We start from the raw sequence: 20,127 nt of genomic DNA on the forward strand, positions 1-20,127 counted from the left end.
AAAGGGAATATGGCTAACAAAGGGAGAATTTAAAAACCCAAAAACTTTTAGCTGAATAATTATGAAATAATTCAAATAAAACAGGAGACAGCTCAGGAAAGCTAAACGGCTGTCTACTAATCTAAAAGTTTAAATCATATATATATATATATATATATATATGAAGAAGGAAGAGTAATCAAGGATGAAGGTAGAGATGTAGCAAATCTATTATGAAAGTGTCATAAATAAAGGCCCCCAGTAAACTGAGGATCAAAAATATGGTTGACTCGGGGCACCTGGGTGGCTCGTCGGTTAAGCGTCAGACTTCGGATCAGGTCGTGATCTCACAGTTCGTGGGTTCGAGCCCCGTGTTGGGATCTGTGCTGACAGCTCAGAGCCTGGAGCCTGCTTCGAATTCTGTGTCTCCCTCTCTGCCCCTCCCTCACTCACACTCTGTCTCTTGCTCTCAAAATATAAATAAAACATGTAAAAAAAAAAATATATATATATATGGTTGACTAGAAGAAACTGTAAGGCGTTTTTTGTTGTTAAAAAGAAAAAGGAAATAATAAGTGTACTGTTTAGAGATGATAAGAGAAAGTATATCGGAGAAGTAGCAGAATCATTCAACTCCTATTTTTTCTTCTCCTTTCTAAATGGGTTTTAAAACTGAATATGGAGAAGAAACTGAGAAGTGAAAATTTTAGCCCAGGATAGATAAGGGGTTATGAGGCCAGATATATTACTAGGGTGGTAAAAGAATTTTCAGCCATCATCTCAAAGCTACTGTTCAGTAGCCTTTGAAAAGTCATGGCAAATAGGAGAGATAGCACAAGACCACAAGTGACTAACTTTCATGTTTACTTTTGAAGAGGAGAATAGGGTGGGTTCTGGAAATTACAGGCAACTTGATTCATGTTTGCAGAATTGACAACAGATTGTTAAAAGGCTTGTTTTTGAGCATTCAGAAATGAATATTATGGTCATTAGCAGCCAACAAATATCAACTAAAGAGAAGCTTTAATAAACCAGAATGGCCTGTTTTTTATGAGGTTACTAGGCAGATCAATCAAAGGACTGCTTGAAAATCAAACAGCAGCTAGCTATTGTTATTTGTCTTGCCTTGATGGAGTAATATGGGTTGCTTCCTCTCAAGAATGTCTAGTAATGGCTTTAAATAACATGCGAAAGTGTCTGTTAGGGTGCCTCTACCCTATTTAGCGTTTTGTAAATGACTAGATAAATACAGACTTCTCAACTTTACAGAGGACATGAAAATAGACAGGGTGTCTTATGTTGGTGCTTCTCAAACTTTTCCTAATGGAAGGGGAAAGTGAACGTACATCTGAGAAACCAGAACAACTATTCTAAGTGGCTGCCAAAAGAGACATTTCTCTTAATTATTTTGTCTTAATTGAAAACCATGTGATTTTCCACTCTCATAATTTTTAAAAATATAGAGCAATTCTCTGTCTAATCAATTTCTTTTCTTTTTTTCTTTTTTTTTGGGGGGGGGGGTAAAAACTGGCATCTCTGTGTCTTTGAATATCTTGGTACATATTCTCCAAGGTGCTCTGCTTATCTTCATCCACGTCAATTATAGAAACCTCAAATAGAATAGGGTAATAGGGTAAAAAACAGAGAACTGTGGCTCTCTATTAGAGATTTTTTTCATGCTGAATAAAGCTATCAATGAACACATTTATATGATAGGTGAAGACACCAAATCTTGAAAAGGATCTTAGATGACTTTTTAGCAGAATTAAATCTAACAGGGACAATATTAAATTTTGCATTTAAATTGGCACAAATATGAATGTTCAAGTGATAAAAAAATCTATGACTTAAGATTTTAAATTTCGATTTAGAATGATTACAATCATTCTATGAACCAACAGAGTTATTTAATTGCTAAATATGGTAGCATTAAGTTACTTTAATATAAGTAGTAGGTAGATCAAGAAAGGTAACAGTCCCTCTCTATACTCTACATTAATAAACCATTTCTACAGGAACAAATTTAATTTTTGGTGCCATAACAGGGACCTTGATAAACTATGGAGTATCCACAGGAAGGCAAAACCAAGATCACCAAGCATCTAGAAACTTTATCATGCAAGAATGTGTTAAGAACTGGGGTGCCTGGGTGGCTCAGTCAGTTGAGTGTGCAACTCTTGGTTTTGGCTCAGGTCATGATCTCAAGGTTTGTGGGATTGAGCCCTACATTGGGCTCTGTGCTGGCAGCATGAAGCCTGTTTGGGATTCTCTCTCCCCACCCCCCTGCCCCTCTCCCCCCCTTCTCTCAAAATAAATAAATAAACTTAAAAAAAGAAAGGGTTAAGAACCTAGAGCACAGACTATGGGGACAGCAGACTAACAGTGCAGCACATGGCACTAAATGTTGTCCTAGAGCATCGTGTTGAGGAGCATATGCTTAGGTTGTTAGAATGGAGACAACTGGGTTCTGCAGGTAAAAATTCAGATTCAGCAAACTTGGGCCTTGGAAATTGCATTTTGACAGGCAACCCAGGGGAATGATGCAGGTGAGGTAAAGATTCTGAGAAACACTGTTCTATCTAATGGATGTAGAAGCAGTATTGGAATTACAAAGAAGCACAGTGGCTCCACATTAAAAAAAAAAATACACAACAATTTTTTTTGGTAACAACTAGAGTTAGAATACAGTATGGAAAGACATCATGCAATAGTATTACTCGGGACATTCATGGATATTCCAAGAGTCAGGGATGATGCAGAAAGGACCCTGAAGGACACTGTAGACTACAAGTCCTCTGGTCAATCACTTGGACTATAGCAGAGAGACAGAAAAATTAATAAAAGTATATTCTTGGTTTTAGTTGAAAGAGAATGCTAATATTTGTCTTGATGAGTAGCCACTTTTTGTTTAATTTCTAATAAAATTGATTTTGTACATAAACACCTGACTCTTGATTTGTTTAAGTAGTGAAACAAATTAGGCTATATTCCCAGTGCATATTTTGGTGTTGTTTTCCTTTTATGCAGTTAATTTCAACTAAGTGGTTGGATGAGAGTTATTGTAATTTTTTCTCTCTGGTGTAGGATATAATATTGATGATTTATATCTTAATTATTCAGGGAAAAAACCCCTCAATGTTTATGTATTGATTTGGTACAATTTGCAAGCACAATCAAGTCCTTAGAGAAAAGCAGGAACTTTCCTATCATTGCCATTATTTTAATACATTGTTTATTAAGGGTTTTGTTTTTGTCTTATGGAATTTCCCAAGTGTTTAACATTAAGACAGTAGTAAATGCTTAGAGTAATTGCATTGATCTTCACTGACACTGAATTCCTTATTATACTTTCTGTGATCCCTAGGAGCAATGAAAAAAGGTAAAAGTACAGAAGAATTGTAAGAGAAAATATCTCAGAAGGCAAGAGAGCAGGTCTGAAGGATAATGGCTCCCCCTGGAATCCTAGTATCTCCATGCATCCTTCCAAAAATCATCACCCCAAAACTATTAGTTTGACAAAAAAATGCAAATAAAACCACATATGACCCATATTTTTAGCATTAGTAGGAGAGAACAGCATAAAATATGAAGTGCCTGTGAAAGAAATAAACATCAAATTCCAATGAATGCCCTGCCATTGCTGGAAACTGGTAAGTATAGAGAACAGGAGAAGGAAGTCTTAAGGGACTGCAAGAAAGAAGAGAGCTGAGTGTATATGTGAAGCAAAAACACAAAACCACCAGAAAATGAAAAGCAAACATCAAGTGCAAATACATGGACCTCACATCTGAGACTTGGTAGTTCCTAGCATAAGCTACAGGGAAGAGGCATGCAAATAAGTGGGACCAGAGTTGGAAGCCTTGGAAAAGCATTACTTTTAGGGGAGAAGGAGCTAGAGAAAAGTGGTACTTGTCAAAGGCATGGTAATAAAAGAAAAGAAAGAAGCAAGAGGGGGGAAATTAAAGCAAATGCACTGATATTGATCATTTAATACATTTAATTGTAGAGCAAAGACTAAAACAAGAGTGGGTACATGAGTGGAAGAATTGTATGTGAACAGTGTACAAACTGACACAGTAGAAAGAATGCAACTAAAAAATGAGAGGAGAGGAAATAGAGAAATAGGAGAGTAGAAGATTAATTGTCTGCTATGTAAGTAAAATGTTGGAGTCAAAGAATACTATTTAAAAATTATAGACCAGGGGTGCCTGGGTGGCACAGTAGGTTCAGTGTCCAACTCTTGATTTCAGTTCAGGTCATGATCCCAGGGTTGTGAGATTCAGTCCCATGTCAGGCTCTGTGCTGAGCATGGAGCCTGCTTAAGGTTCTCTCTCTCTCTCTCTCTCTCTCTCTCTCTGCACCCCTCTCCCCCACTCGCATGCTCTCTAAAATAAAAAAAATAAATAAAATTACAGACAAGATAGTAAAATGTTAAGTAGGAAAGAAGAGAATTAAAGACCCCACTATAAAAGACCCTTTAAAACAAGAACAAATGCATGCCTTCCTAAAAGCCAAGTGAATTTAAAAAGGGGGGGGGGGGAGGGGCAAGCAAAACACCAAACAGAGAAAGATTAAAACTATTTGTTTCTAAAAACGAAGCAAAATATCCTCAGGGTTTCCAAGCAAAAAGGTCACCTTAGTTGTAAGGTTAGAAAAATTAGGTAGCAAAAAAAAAAAAAAAAAAAGAAAAATTAGGTAGCATCAGACTTCTAAAGAACAACATACTAAACAATATACAGTAGAGCTGCTTTTTGAGGAAACTCAGGAGAAACAAAATGCAAGCCAGGAATTTTCTATACTTAACTTTAAGTCTATAGAAGATAGAAAACTATTTCCCCCTTTTCCTAAGAGGTTTAAACTTAGTGTTTTAAAACATATTTTGCACATGATTTTGTTAGGGAGGAACTTGGAAAGAGCTTAGCTGAGTTGTTAATTTCTTTTCTTCTTTTATTTTAAAATAATAGTCTGCCTCTTTTTCACTTTTTTAAATGTTTATTTATTTTAAAGAGAGAGAGACAGAGCCCAGGTTTGGGAGGGAGAGAGAGAGAGGGAGACACAGAAACCAAAGCAGGCTCCAGGATCTGAGCTGTCAGCACAGAGCCCAACTAGGGGCTTGAGCTCATGAACCATGAGATCATGACCTGAGTTGAAGTCAGACACTTAACTGAGCCACGCAGGTGCCCCTAGGTTGTTCATTTTTGATGCTATGGTATCAGCTGAGATGGCTTGGGGGACTCTGTACTTGAAACTGTAGTCAGTTTCAGGGACTCTGTACTTGGTCTCTGTAGCTGAGTTGTCAGAAATCCTATATGGTGGTTCAGGGATTCAAGCAACCAAATCAGAAACTGACAGTCCTCCTACAAGATATACCCACAATAACATATTCTGTTGATGTAAGTAGGTATAGAGCCCAATCCATAATCAAAGGGGAAGGTAAATAGAACCCAACTGTCAATAGAGTGTGTAAGAAATGTATGGCCATCATCTTCAATCCAGCAAGTAGAATTTCCCACTTAGATATTAAAACAACAACAACAACAACAACAACAAACAACTCTTGATGAAAGCTAAAATATGAGCAGAAATTTCAGAATTTCTGAAAAATAGTGATAATTTAAAATTCTATATATAGAAATCAAGATACTTAAAAAAGCAATGAGCAGAATACTCATAAGTGGCAAATACACACGTCAATAAAAACAGAAGTGATTAAAGTAAGCAAATTAAATTTCTAAAATAATTAGAAAACAAAAGGATACAAAGGAAGCTTAAGGAAGCAAATAATGAAGGTAGAAATAGACATTAATGAGGCAGAAAACAGAAAAACAGGAAATCAAATGATTATGCTCTTTTGAAAGAAATCAACAAAAGAGACGAATCACTAAGAAATTTAATTTTAAAGAAATAAAGCACAAAAACATAACATAAAAAGAGAGAAGTAACTATTGATAGACAGAAAATTTTAAAAATAAGAAAAGACTACTTTGCATACCAGTATGTAAATAAACTAGAAAACCTAGATGAAATGCATCATTTCATAGGAAAATACAATTTACCAAAATGGACCCAAGTATTGATGGAAAGCATAAGCAGAGCAATTACACTAGAATTAAAAGAAGTTATCAGGGAACTATCCCACAAAAGTCACTATGCCCAGATGATATCACTAATGTCTAACTATGATAGATAGTTTAAAAAGGAGAATATTTCAGATCATATCATTTATGAATAGTAATGCAAAAAATCCAAACTCAAATTTTAGTGAACTGACTTCAACACCACATTAAGGAAACATCATGACTAAGAAGGGTTTATAAAGAAATGCAGGGTTGGTTCAATATTAGGAAGTCTATTAATATAAAGTTCTATATTAATAGTTCCGAAAAAGCCTTTGAAAAAATTCAACACTATTCCTAATAAAGACTCTCAAAAAAAAAAAAAATGGGTGAATACTTCCTTTACGTATAATGTTCATATATCATAGATTGTTGATTGGTAAATGTCATATATTTTGATATGATTAAGGTTAACATATATACACATATATTAATGTATATACCCTCACATTTATGTGTGTGTATGTGCCCATATGTACACACACACACACACACACAGACACACACACAGACACACACACACAAACACAAAGGCAACATTTTACCTAATGTGAAAACACAAAGACATACCACCAAGGACAGGAACCAGGCAAGAATACCTACTGTCTCCACTATTATTTAACATAGTACTAGAGGTATTAACCAACTCAATTAGATAAGAGAAAACAAAATTGGAACAACAACAACAAAAAAGGAAGTAAAATTATCTCTACTTGCAGATGATGTTATAGCAATGCCTGAAAACCTAAAGAATTAGTGATAAAAACTCAAAAATCAGCAAGGTGGCAGCATATAAAATCAACACACCAAAATTAAAAACTTTTGTATATACAAATAACCTTGGAAAAGAAAACCTTGTTTACAATAGCCAAGAAAAATCTAAAATATTTAGGAATAAATAAAATGTGAAGTACTTAAAATTACTTAAGGAAAAATCAAACCTGGAAGATATAAAAATAAAGTTGAGCAAAAAGGCATTCCTTATTCCTGATTAGGATGTTTCAACACCATCAAGATATAAGTTATCTCCAAGCTAATTTATAAATTTAATATCCCAATAAAAATACCAACAAACTGTGTTTTTCTGGAGGTAGACACTACTTAGAAAAAAAGGGAGGTAATAAAACATACACACATATATTTGCTTATTCTTTCAAAGGAACACAGATAACAAAAAGCATTGAAACAGACTGCCTACTAAGGATGTGCGTGGAGAATTGGGAGGTGAGGAGGGGGTGGTTTAGTGTGGAAAGAATAGGGGAAAGAGTACACTTTTGTGAGTATACTTTTCGAAAATGCTTTCCTTCTGGAAGCTTATTAATGTTCCATATATTCAAAAATTACAATTGAAACCACAAGTATGGGAAAATAAAAACATAAATTAAATGCAAACAAAAACAAAATATTCAAACTGTATTTCCAATTCGTAATCTGTCTACATTGAAGGGGGGGAGAAATAGTTCAAATATGTTTTTCATTTTTGTTTTAAATTAAAATTTTAATTTTAAGATAATTGTAGACTAACGTAGTGGGGAGAGGCTAGGATGCTTCATTACAGAGTAGCAAGGATCAAAGTCTAAGCTCCTCACCTGGCCTTTGCTTCAGTGAAGATGGGGCCCCAGTTTTGTCTTCAGTATCTGACTGGAGTAGACTGGTTATTGTCCAAAAGTTTCCTGTCTTGCTAAGCTGCGCTTTCCTAACTCTTTGGCTAGAGAAAGCAGCCTTTTGTTGTTTTTGTCTATGCTTGTTGGCATTTCTGGATCGCCAGCATCATCAGCTCCAAGTGTGGCGTACAGAAGCCAAAAGGAAAAGCCAGGGAACCCATCATCCTGTTGTCCCTTGGGTCTTACGTGCCTGGCTAGTCTGCCTTCTCTCCATGTTTCAGAGTTTTCTGTTTAAGTATAAAGTCCACATTATTAGTTGTAATGAACAGAAGGAATAAAGAGAAGTATATATTCCGTCTTACTAAAAATGGAAGTTTTTCCCAAGTGACTTTCGAATATAGTCTTTTTACTACATAATCTTGGTCTAAGGGGGAAAAAGACCCACGAACAAGCCTTTTTTTTTTCTGGTATAAGCATAACAATTCTAAAATGATTTCCTATGCATTGTAGGAATAAATGATGAATGAATGGGTTGATATTCTTGGAAAACAAGATTTATACTGTGCAGGAAGATGCAAATATGGGGGAAAGAAAGGCAAGGAAAAACTTGGTCGGGTGGATTGAAATTTGGAATTGAAGGTATGAACTGATTATTTCATCTATCTATCCATCCATCCATGCATCCATCTACATATGTTTGCCTCTTTTAGCTCTTTGCCTTTTGAACCAGCTATAAGCAATTATATTCTAATAGTAATCAGCACACTTAGTACCCAAATCTTGCCTACTAAATACCATTCCCCATTAAAAGGAACATTCCTTGTAGAAACAGCTGATTTCAAGACTGTGGTAGGGAAGGTAAGAGTTGAAACAGAAGCATCTTGAGTCAGAATATAAAAAAGTGCTAAAAAAAAAAAAAAGTGATGGGGTAATGTGAAAAACCCCCTTGAAACCACTTTGAAGCTACTTCTCCTGGCTAAGTCTGAGACAATTTGAACACAAAAATAAGTAAAGACAGTAATGAATTATAACCCACTTAGTAAAATAGAGATCCATGAGTCAATCCATGGATAGTATATAGCAGACAGGTAGGTAAGAATATAGATAGATAGATAGATAGATAGATAGATAGATAGATAGACAGATAAAGAAGAGCTGTTCCTTATATCAGAAAATTGATTGATAAATCAGGAGTTGGAAAATCACCATTTTGTAATTATCATACTGAAGATTGGTTTGAGCAAGAATCACCAATGAATGACAAATTTGGGGGGGGGGGAAATTTGAGGAGGATCAGGATATTTGCATGATTTTCCAAATGTCTCCCCACGGACTGCTCATTATTGCGATGGGAAAAAATAATAACTATACAGTGGATAAGTAGAACAAACCATTGGGAAAAGAAAATTAACATCACTAGTAAGGGGACAACAGACATAACCTGCCTTGATATATGATTTCCTGAGAAGGACACAGTATCAGTTACACAGTATTCTGGCTGGGGATGCAATAAACTGAATCTTATGAGAAAGACTAGCCCACATTGAGGAACACTTGAAAAAAACTGACCTGTATTTTTTGAAAGTACTTCTGTCATTAAGATAAAGAAAGACTGACAAATTGCTCCAGATTAATGGAGACTAAAGACTAAATAACAACTAAATAAAATGTGTTATCCTGGACTGGATCCTGGACTCTTTGAAGAGAAAAAAAGTATAAAGGACATAACTGGCAAAATTGGGATAAGGATGATTGATTATGTAAAAGTATTATATCCATGTTAAGTATTTTGAATTTAATAACTGTACTGAAGTTATGTAAGGGAATAAAGTCAATATTCGTGTTTTTAAGAATTGTGCATGTAATACTGAGGAGTAAAGGGTCATGATGTATCATGATAATGCAACCTATGCTTCAATACATATTTGGAAAGAGCAAGAGGTTGATAGCGCAAATGTGGCAAAATGTTAACAATGGGTGAATCTGGATAAAGGATATTTTGGAATTCACTTGTAACTTTATGAGGTTGAAATTGTTTCAAAGTATGAAAAACAACAATGAGGGATAGTAGATCAAAGATTAGAATGAAGGTAGGAAATGAAAACCCTATCCCCTAGATAGAAATTTGGAATGAAACTATTTTTGTTTGGGTTGGCAGAGTTTATGATCATAATCATTTTTCACATATTCAACTCATACTGGAAGAAACAACAGAACTTCAATGAATGTAAATGGTTAAATCAGGTTCCTTAGCTTGTTAGGGAAGGCTAACATTTAATTAGCAGTGAAAACCGAAAAACTGAAAATTGATTATGATATTAATGCAATTAAGGTGCATTTTTTTTAAGTTTATTTACTTTGAGAGAGAGAGAGCACGTGAGCAGGGGAGCGGAAGAGAAGGAGGGAGAGAGAAAATCCCTGGAAAGCTCTGTGCTGTCAGCGCAGAGCCAGACTCGGGGCTCAAACTCATGAACCATTAGATCATGACCTGAGCCGAAATCAAGAGTCAGATGCTTAACCAACTGAACCATCCAGGCGCCCCAAGGTGCATCTTTAGATAGAATTCAATGGTGCATATGTATTATTAGAATACGACCACTTTAGGCAGGCATTTTTGGTATTTGTTTAAACATGATCTACGCCATATGTTCCAACACACTATATCTATAGCCAATGCCCAAACACAGCAGCTGATTCTTTTTCTTCTGGACAAATGGAGTGTTTCCTTGGCCCAGGAAAATACTTACAAACTCAACATTCATTGAATTCTCCATCCTCAGGACTCCTTCCTCCACCTCCTCACACACTCCTGCCAATCCTGATATCCTTTTGCCCTTAGCAGAATCTTATTTCACTTTAGCAATTTGCACATTTGTAAAATTGGACACCTGGGGTTTTAACTTTCAAAGCATAGCTCAATGGGTGTGTCCCAGCTTCTTGGCTTCTTTGAATATGCATGTGCATCTAGTGCGTATGTGCATGCATGGCAGTCAGCTCCTTGATAAACTGGCCGTCTTGTACTCTCTTGGAATTCAGAGTTCTTCATGTATGACTACAAATTTATTGATTGTGGTCATGTTTCAGAGGCCAAACTCTCAGAAGTAAGTGGCCATGTCTGTCAATTTGCCAGGTGTCACATATGATCATTTAATAGGTGATATCATGACCATGGAAATTCCTTTGGAGAATAGTTTTATGGCTCTGATATATACTTATACTGAAACAAGAATGAGCTAAATTATTAGCTTTTTGCTTGATGGCAGAAAACAAAGTCTTACAAAGGATAATCAAAGATTAAAATAGAGATGCACATGTAAAATTGGGGAGTAAAGAGGAATGATGTAGGATGATGTATGCAACCTATTCTTCAATATGTATTTGGAAAGAGCAAGAGATTGATAATGCAAATGTGGCAAAATGTTAAGAAAACTGGTGAATCTGGAAAAAGGATATTTTGGAGTTATTTCCCCACTAAGAGAGAATCAAGACCTCCTTACAGTCTCATAAGAGGCCATTTATTATCTCAATTTGAATTAATGTTTTTCTTGCTGCGATTGAACGTCTATTTGCCCGTATATTTTGGTTGATTATTTTTTTTGTGAATAGCTTATTTTTTGACTTTTCACATTTTTTCTTTTGGGTTGGTCTTTACCATTTTAATTTGTAAGAATATTTAAATATTAAGGATATTAACTGTACATATGCCATACACATTGCAAATATTCTTCCCTTGCTTTTCACATACTGTTTAGCATTGTGGTGTTTTGCATAGAAAGATTTCACATTGCTGTATAGTTAAATCAGTTCATATTCACACTTATAATTTCTGGCCTTACTACTGTCCTCAAATCGCATATTTATTCTCCAAATGTTCTCCTGCACTTTTTATAGCTGTATTTACTGTGAAACTTTTAATTTATATGCAGTTTTAATCTATGCACGATGGGAAGTAGAGAGCAAATATAATCCAAAATTTTGGTGAATTAAATATTTGGTGAATTAACTTAGTTTTATAAATTTAAAAAAATTCTTGGAACGTTACAATAGAAGGATCAGACTATGTTTAAAATATATTTATACTGAAAATTTAAAAAAAATATATAATCAGAAAACAAAAAATATGCCCTGCCTCTAGTTAGCTCTAATCTACATTGTGGGACAAGGGTATGGTCATCTAGGTAAAAGACATTCTATGCACTCTAAACATTACTGGGGGCAATGTTTTCTCCCTAGAGCAGGACTCTCAACCTTGATTATACATTGGAATCACCTGCATTTTAAAATGCTAATGCCAGATCCCAGAGATTCTGATTTCACTGGCCTGAGCCTACCTATCTGGGATTTTAAAATCTCCCCAGGTGGTTATATAATGCACAGCTGAGGTTGAGACCACTGCATTAGAGCTTCTTCCTGATGTCTGATATTATTTGCTAAAAGCTTAGCTATGATTGAAGTAAAGTTGTGTGTCTAAATTTTAGTACTAAAACCCTCCCATCTCTGAGCTATAATCTTAACTGAATATAGCCTGGAGAGACCACTAGGACGTTGGCATTGAGTTGGATATATTCTTTACCTTCTTCTGTGTACACTGTACAGACAATGAATTTAAGAGATCTGAAGAAGTGATGTATCTAAAGAATTTTCCGAATAATTTCCAATGAGAAAGCAAATTTAGCTCAGCATTTACCTTAGAAGTATGTGAATTTACCTTAAAATTATAACTATAGAAGCTTACCTTAGAAGTATAACTTTCTACTATGATTTCTTTGCAGATTCAAAACCAGGAACTTTCATAAAAGCTTTGTAAAGCAAAATGTTGGCACTTCATGTTTCATTTTCCTTTTGGCATAAAGTAACAACATACCAGTTATGGATTTTAGAGTGATTTTTTTTCTGTATTTGTCAAGAAATTTTTTTACAATGAATGCATATTACTTTTATCATTAGAAAAGATGTTATTTTTAAACTAAAATTAACATTTACATCATATGATCAAAACTCTAAAAAGTATGCAGAAGGAAATGCATTTGTTATTAATTGTTGCCTCCAGATGGCTGAGACTATGAGCAATTAACTTTTTCCCTCTTGCTGTGTTTTTATATTTTCTAAATTTTCTGCCATAATTATGTTACTTCTATAAAGGAAAAATATTTATTTAAACATTAAAAATTCACCATGGGTTCATATAAATCACACAAATATTCTCAATAAGTTTTATTTTATAAAACCAATACAACCATTTAAATAGTATTCTGGGAGCGCCTGGGTGGCTCAGTCAGTTAAGCATCCGACTTTGACTCAGGTCATGATCTTGTGGTCCAGGAGTTGGGCCTTGCATCGGACTCTGTGGTGACAGTTCAGAGCCTGGAGCCTCCTTCAGATTCTGTGTCTCCCTCTCTCTTGCCCTTCCCCTGCTTGTGCTCTGTCTCGCTCTCTCAAAAATAAACATTAAAAATATAGTATTCTGTTAAAAATGATTTTATTTTATATTTTTGATTTAAATTCTTCACAATTTAAATAATTGTTTCATTCTCAAGGGGAGAAATTTTGTTTTTCTATCTTGATATTTCCATGCAAGGAGGTATCACCAGAAGCTCTTTTGGCATTCTTTCTCCTGTTTTGTTTTTTTCCTCCCCTTCTTCAAGCCTCTTTTCAAAGAGGAGTTGCTAATGTGAAAGTCAGGTGTCAACTGGATCCTAGTTGCAGTCAACAGACTCAAACTTGAGTCTGCCCCCTACCTCCTGCACTGCCCACCTCATGGATTGGTCAGAATTAGATGCCTTCCCTGATGTCTGGTCTTGTGTGACCAGGCTAGGAGGGGGACAGGCTGACTTGTCTGATCTGTGGGCGCCTGGGTGGTTGTCAAGGCTGTTTGCAGTCCTCTGTTTTCAGTCTCTGTCTATCTAGCTCTTCATCCCAATAGTTCCCAAGGCTAGAAGGGGGGGAAGCGTGAAGCCTTATTTTGGTCTGAGTCCAAACCATATTTGCAAATCCATCTTCACCAGGGCATCTTGTAGGCTGAAACTTACTGTGCCTCCAGTAATAAGGGTTGTCACTGTTATCTCTATGTAGGTATGTGCGGGTTGTGTTTATGGGCTACTGGAGCAAAATCTAGAAGGGGAGTAGACCATGGAGTAGAGGAGGAGTAAACTGTTGGTACCCCCAGCTTCTCATACATTCTCCTAGAAGCATTTCATGGATGACATCCAGCAAATGTTTATGGGGTGTCTATCATGTGTAAAAACCCTTTGGAGTGGACAAAGTCCTCAAAGAGTTCACAATCTAAGTGTGCATAAGTGTCTTTGTGTCTTGTCTGTGTGTGTATGTTGTTCAAACTTGCACTCAACTAATTATAATGCAGTGTAGTAAGTGGTAGAAGAAAAATTAGCAAAGAGCAGTAAGAATAGAGAGGAGGGGCATTTGACTCCTCCACTCCTTAGCTCATGCCAGACTTCCATTTTCAGTAGACAAGTGTTTGACAGCCTGTTATAGAAGTACATGACAACATGTCAAGAGATTTTGGTCTCAGTCTGTTCCACCACTAACTGGGATACCTTTTTTCTATGGGCCTCATTTTCCCTATTTTGGTAACAAAGGATGTTAGAGGTGGCGTTCCGTTATTCCTTATAAAATGCTGTGATTGATTCCTTTCAGTGGATGAAAAATTAACTGTAATTTGCAATTCACTGCCAATCATAACACATATTATCTTTGAGTCAAAAGACACCTTAGAAGTCATCTGGTACAACACTCTTAATTCACAGAGAAGGAAGCCAGCGCCTCCAGAAGGATGAGTGTTTTATCCAAGGTCAGAGCCATTATTGGTACCCAGGTTTCCTTACTTCAGTGCAGCCTGATGTTAGACTAGAAGAACAGAATTTGGTTAAGAGTTGCTGGACTAAATGCCCAGCAGAATTTGACTCAGTACAATCAGCATAAAACAAATGTATGCAATCCAAGGGATTTCAGGTAAGATACATTCCCTTGAGCAATCAACTGGACATTCTTGGCAGGAGGCAGTAATGTGATTGGGGAAATATCTATGAATACCATTCTTTCTGTGCCCCAGAAATGTCACCCTTCTCAGGAATGTGACTAGCTGGGTGTTTAGAAACATTAAAAAGCATGTGAAATAGACTTCTAAGATAATGAAAAATTTCCTCTATTCATTTTAGAGTAAGTAGTCTGTTTACAGTAGATTAAGTAAAAGGCATATTACTGGGTTTTGGTGAGCTTGGTGTTCTCTCTTGATTTGTTTCTCGATTTTATCAGTGACTTTTAGGTGAATGTTAAGTACAGAGTCAGTAACTGTGAATTGCTCCAAGCACTGTGTCATGCTGGAAAAAACAAAGGAACAGAGCCATCAAATGAAGTTCGGGTTTAAAAATAATTCTAGCAAAGATCAATTTGTTTAAATAGTAAGTGAGTCTAAGCACCAAATTCACTCCTGTGCCCTCTGACTTTGCTCTCAGTTGGCCTCCTCCTTGTACCCATCCAAGAACAGCATGGACAGCTGTGGTAGAAAACCGGGTGTGTCTCTGGCTACGGGGCTCAAATGCCACACACTAGATTCTCTCTCTCATCGTGGCATTTGAGGTTGAGATCCACACGTTGGCTTTGTTCCCTAGGCAGCTGGGAGGTTGTATGGGGTCACAGAGCTTCTCACATGGGTGCATGGCTTCCCTTTCCCAGTGGCCTCATTTCCTCTGAGGGTAGAAGCAATGCATTTCCATTCTCCTTTAGTATTCCTCAGAATTTTCCAAATGATGAAGTGGGGTTTTACTTTGGGATGATGCTATATTTGGGGAATGACTTGTATGGGGGAAAGGTACTTCACATAACCATCAGCTTCACAGAGGACTTTTCTGTTATTGGGTTTTTGGAAACTATTTGTCTGTGGGTAGGTTTTTGAGTCTCTATTCACACACACACACACACACACACACACACACACAAATGCATGCACACATACTGCAGGATGTTTTCATCTGTTTGTTTTTACTTTTAACTTGATAGTCATTCATTTCTTCACTTGACAAAGATATACCGAGTGCTTGCTCTGTGCCAGTAACTATCTCTTTATTAACAAGATGTACGTTTGGTCATGTGACTTAGCAATCTGATAAGAGTACTTTGGAGTAGTTCCCTCTGCAATAATTAACTTTAAATAAAAATAAGCCAGTCATCCACATGAAAAGATGCTCAACATCACTCATCATCAGGGGATTACAAATCAAAACTACAATGAGATAGCACCTCAAACCTGTCAGGATGGCTAAAATAAAAAACACAAGAAACAACAGCTGTTGGCGAGGATGCAGAGAAAGGGGAACCCTCTTAAATTGTTGGAAGGAATGTGAACTGGGGCAGCCATTCTGGAAAACAGTATGGAAGTTCCTCAAAAAGTTAAAAATAGAACTATCTTATGATCCAACACATGCACACCCAAAGAACACAAAATACTAATTCAAAGGGATAGATGCACCCCAGTGTTTATAGCAGCATTATTTATAATAGCCAAATTATGGAAACAGCTCAAAAGTCCATCAACTGATGAATATATATATATATATATATATATATATATATATTCCTTATATATATATATTCCTACACACACACACACACACACACACACACACACACACACACACACCATGGAATATTATCCAGCCATAAAAAAGAATGAAATCTTGCCATTTACAACAACATGGATGGAGCTAGAGAATATTATGTTAAGCAAAAATAAGTCAGCCAAAGAAAGACAAATACCATATGATTTCACTCATGGGTGGAATTTAAGAAACAAAACAAATGATCGTAAGAAAAAAAAGAGAGAGAGAGGCAGACCAAGAAAGAGACTCTTAACTGTAGAGAACAAACTGATGATCACCAGAGAGGAGATGGTGAGGGATGAGTGAAATAGGTGATGGGGATTAAGGAGTGCTTGTCTTGGTGAGCACCCGGTGATATTTGGAAGTGTTGAATCACTAGATTTAGTTTTTATACTTATTAACTAATATTACACTGTATATTAACTAACTGGAATTTAAGTAAAAACTTAAAAAGAATAAGCCAGTCATTAAGCAATAATAATTTTAGAGAGTCATAAAAGGAAATGGGAAATATATCCAAGGGCTATTCTCAGCATCGGCTTTCTTATTTGTGTGATCATGAGTTTATTAATGTACTTGCTCTTCTCCTAAGAGTGAAGGAGTTCCTTGGCATGAGAAGTAGAACGTGATTCCTATGGTGCTGCAAGAATGATTCAAACTACACCAATCCCTTCAGATAAATGCCAGGCCTACTATAAATATTTTTCAAATCCAGAAGACCTCATACATGAATTATCACTGATACATTCAAAAATGATTTCTAACTTTTGATTCTATGCTTTTGGTATATCTCTCAGTAAATGTAAAAGATAAAAAATTATGTTTTTCCTCATAAATGTAAAAATTTTTAATTTACAGCCACAATTCCTGCCTTTATCTTTTGATCCCTAGCCAATCTAATTCAGATTTGACTACCCTCTTGGGGGCTATGTTTTCTATTCAGGCATTTATTTTTTCTCAAAGAATGGTGAATCAGGAGATCATTTGTTCTTGTTGAAGACTCAGATGTGGATAAAGATGATTATATATCTAGGGGCACCTGAGTGGCTCAGTTAAGTGTCCAACTCCTGATTTCAGCTCATGTCATGATGTCATGGTTCATAAGACTGGACCCTGAGTTGGGCTCTGTGCTGGTGTGGAGTCTGCTTGGGATTCTCTCTCTCCCTCTGCCCCTCCCCCACTCATGTATGTACACTGTCAAAATAAACATTAAAAAAGATTATTATATAACTAATATTTCCTATACATGAAACATTCCACATGGAAATTTGTTTTAAAGCTCCATAATCATATTACATTACTAGGTTAACACTTATCTGAGGAAAAGTAAAATATTTAACAGTATTAAGACAAGCTTGATAGGAAGTGATGGAAAGTCTCATCTTGAAGAGACACAGTGGTGGGCCAACTCCAAATATTCTCAAGAGAAATTTTAAAGGAAATGCTTTAGTAAACCTATACCTATACATAAGAAATAGACTAAAAAACTACTTCAGGTGGAAATATGAAATTATCATATAAAACAGTATTAAGTGTATGTTTCCACCCACACATGCCTAATTTCAATAATTATGTCAAGTAACCATGTCCTTTCTCAGTAATTGTCAGGGAAAAACTGTCCTGTCAAGGCTTCTTTATGTTTCTCCTCCTATGTTGGAAATATGTAATATGTTGGATACAAATTAATTTGCTAATAATGGGGAAGATAGAGATTTGAAATTTTAAACCAAGCATCCTTTGGAGAATCATTCCATCTTATGTCTCAGGTTTTAAATAGAATGTATGGGGGTGCCTGGGTGGCTCAGTCGGTTGAGTGTCCGACTTCGGCTCAGGTCATGATCTCACAGTCTGTGAGTTCGAGCCCGCATCGGGCTCCATGCTGACAGCTCAGAGCCTGGAGCCTGTTTTGGATTCTGTGTCTCCTTCTCTCTCTGACCCTCCCCCATTCATGCCCTGTCTCTCTCTGTCTCAAAAATAAATAAACATTAATAAAAAAAATTAAAAAAAATTAAATAAATAGAATGTATGTTTTGGACTCCTGAATGTTCTTGACATGAACTATTGAGGCTACAATGAAGAATCCTTACCTGTGAGGTCTTGAATTCCAGGTGGAATTTTGAGTAGTTTAAATGTGGCTCTGTTGGAAGCAGAGAAACATTCTAAGGGAATTCCATTATTTTAATTTTTTAAAAATATTTATTTTTAAGGGGGAGAGGGGCAGAGAGAGAGAGAGAGAGAGAGAGAGACAGAGAGAGACAGAGAGAGAGAGAGAGAGAGAGAGAGAAAGAAAGAGAGAGAGAGAGAGAGAGAGAATGAATCTGAAGCAGGCTCCAGGTTCTGAGCTGTCAGCAAAGAGCCTGCCGCAGGGCTCGAACTCATGAACCACAAGATCATGACCTGAGCCAAAGATGGACACTTAACCGACTGAGCCACCCAGGTGCACCTTACTAAGTTTGTTTTAAAATTACAACTTTAGCCGTAAAGATTGGGACTGGCTGGGAATGCAAAAGGATCAACATGGCTTTGGGTAGAGATTTACTACACTGTCCTTGGAAGAAGAAAAGAAAAAACATAAAAAGAAACGGTTAGTTCAAAGCCCAAACTCCTATTTTATGGATGTAAAATGTCTAGGTTATTACAAGATTATCACAGTTTTCAGCCATGCTCAGATGGTTCTTTGTGTAGGCTGTTCAACAGTGTTGGACCAGCCAACAGGAGGGAAGGCCAGACTCACAGAAGGGTGCTCATCTAGAAGAAAGCAACACTAATGATCCACATAACCTCTTGAATTTGTGTTATATTGCAGAATGCCTTATCAGTTCAGTAATTCAAGTCACTCTACCAAGATAATTAAATTATGTTTAATTTTTTAAAGTATACAACAGTGACCTCCTATTTTGGTGTCAGTTTTTCAATGAAGTTTGGATTATGGGCAAAAAATAAATACATAAAATTACAACTTACACAACCAAATCTTAACTTAAAAAGGAAGGAACACCCATAAACTTACTGCTTATTCAAATAAATCACTATCAGTTTTTCTGTGTCTTTTATCTGTTTTACAAAAATAGTAAGTACTATAATTGTAGGACAGGTAAGCATTTGTATTTTTTCTATTAATACTGCAACAAACATTTCCCTTTTAATGAGTATATCATATTCTCATAATTTCTTAACTATTTCTGTTATTGTAAATGAACACTCTTTCTAATTTTTGCTACCATTAGTAACATTACAATACCTTTTTGTATGATTATAACTTCTTTTTTTTTGTGGAGAGATTATTCCTTTAGGGAGAAATTGCCAAGTGTGAGATTACATGGTCACCGCCTATGAATATTTTTATGGCTCTGAAATGTGTTGCCAAATTGCTTGCTAAAAGAGTTGTACCAAATGCAAGTTGGCTTTTAAAGGTCAGACTTATTTTGATACAAGATCAACATATGTGTTATATTAAACTGACCACTTATCTAACTGGTGAGAAATAAAAAATATTATTTCCTAATATATAGAATAAGAATATAAGCCAGGAATCATGCCAAAGTCTGCTATATTGTGAGTGGGCCAGGCAATCACAAATCTCAGTTCTGTTCATTTTGGTCATAATTATGAAGTGGATCCCTTCTGGAAGTTATATTTTGGACACGCTATAGCCTAAGGCCCAGATAAGATAATCTTAATGCTTCTTTTTGCCTCAGCACACTTGGGAGGACTGAGGCCATCATTTTACTTGTTTATATGCATAGTGAGCTCAATTTTATTTTGTAATTTCCTTCATTTGGGAGGATTAAGAATGAAGATGATAGTTAGTTC

The 20,127-nt window shown here is 36.0% G+C and overlaps 1 long non-coding RNA gene and 1 pseudogene across 3 annotated transcripts in view; one reads left to right on the forward strand and one right to left on the reverse strand.

The window, feature by feature from the left end:
• LOC132692203 (uncharacterized) overlaps window positions 1–20,127 on the reverse strand; it is a 60,659-nt gene that overhangs the window by 36,831 nt on the left and 3,701 nt on the right. For 2 of the 3 annotated variants that reach the window (XR_009616230.3, XR_009616229.3), the window contains exon 2: window positions 18,402–18,451. This is a non-coding gene — a long non-coding RNA (uncharacterized LOC132692203). Of the gene's footprint in view, window positions 1–12,434; window positions 12,539–18,401; window positions 18,452–20,127 lie in introns of all 3 variants that reach the window. The other variant, XR_009616228.3, reaches the window with a different exon arrangement.
• LOC132692202 (small ribosomal subunit protein eS27-like pseudogene) lies at window positions 18,832–19,082 on the forward strand (annotated as a pseudogene).

Source organism: Panthera onca, chromosome B1 (genome assembly GCF_046562875.1).
Source record: "Panthera onca isolate mPanOnc1 chromosome B1, mPanOnc1 haplotype 2, whole genome shotgun sequence".
Taxonomy (NCBI): domain Eukaryota; kingdom Metazoa; phylum Chordata; class Mammalia; order Carnivora; family Felidae; genus Panthera; species Panthera onca.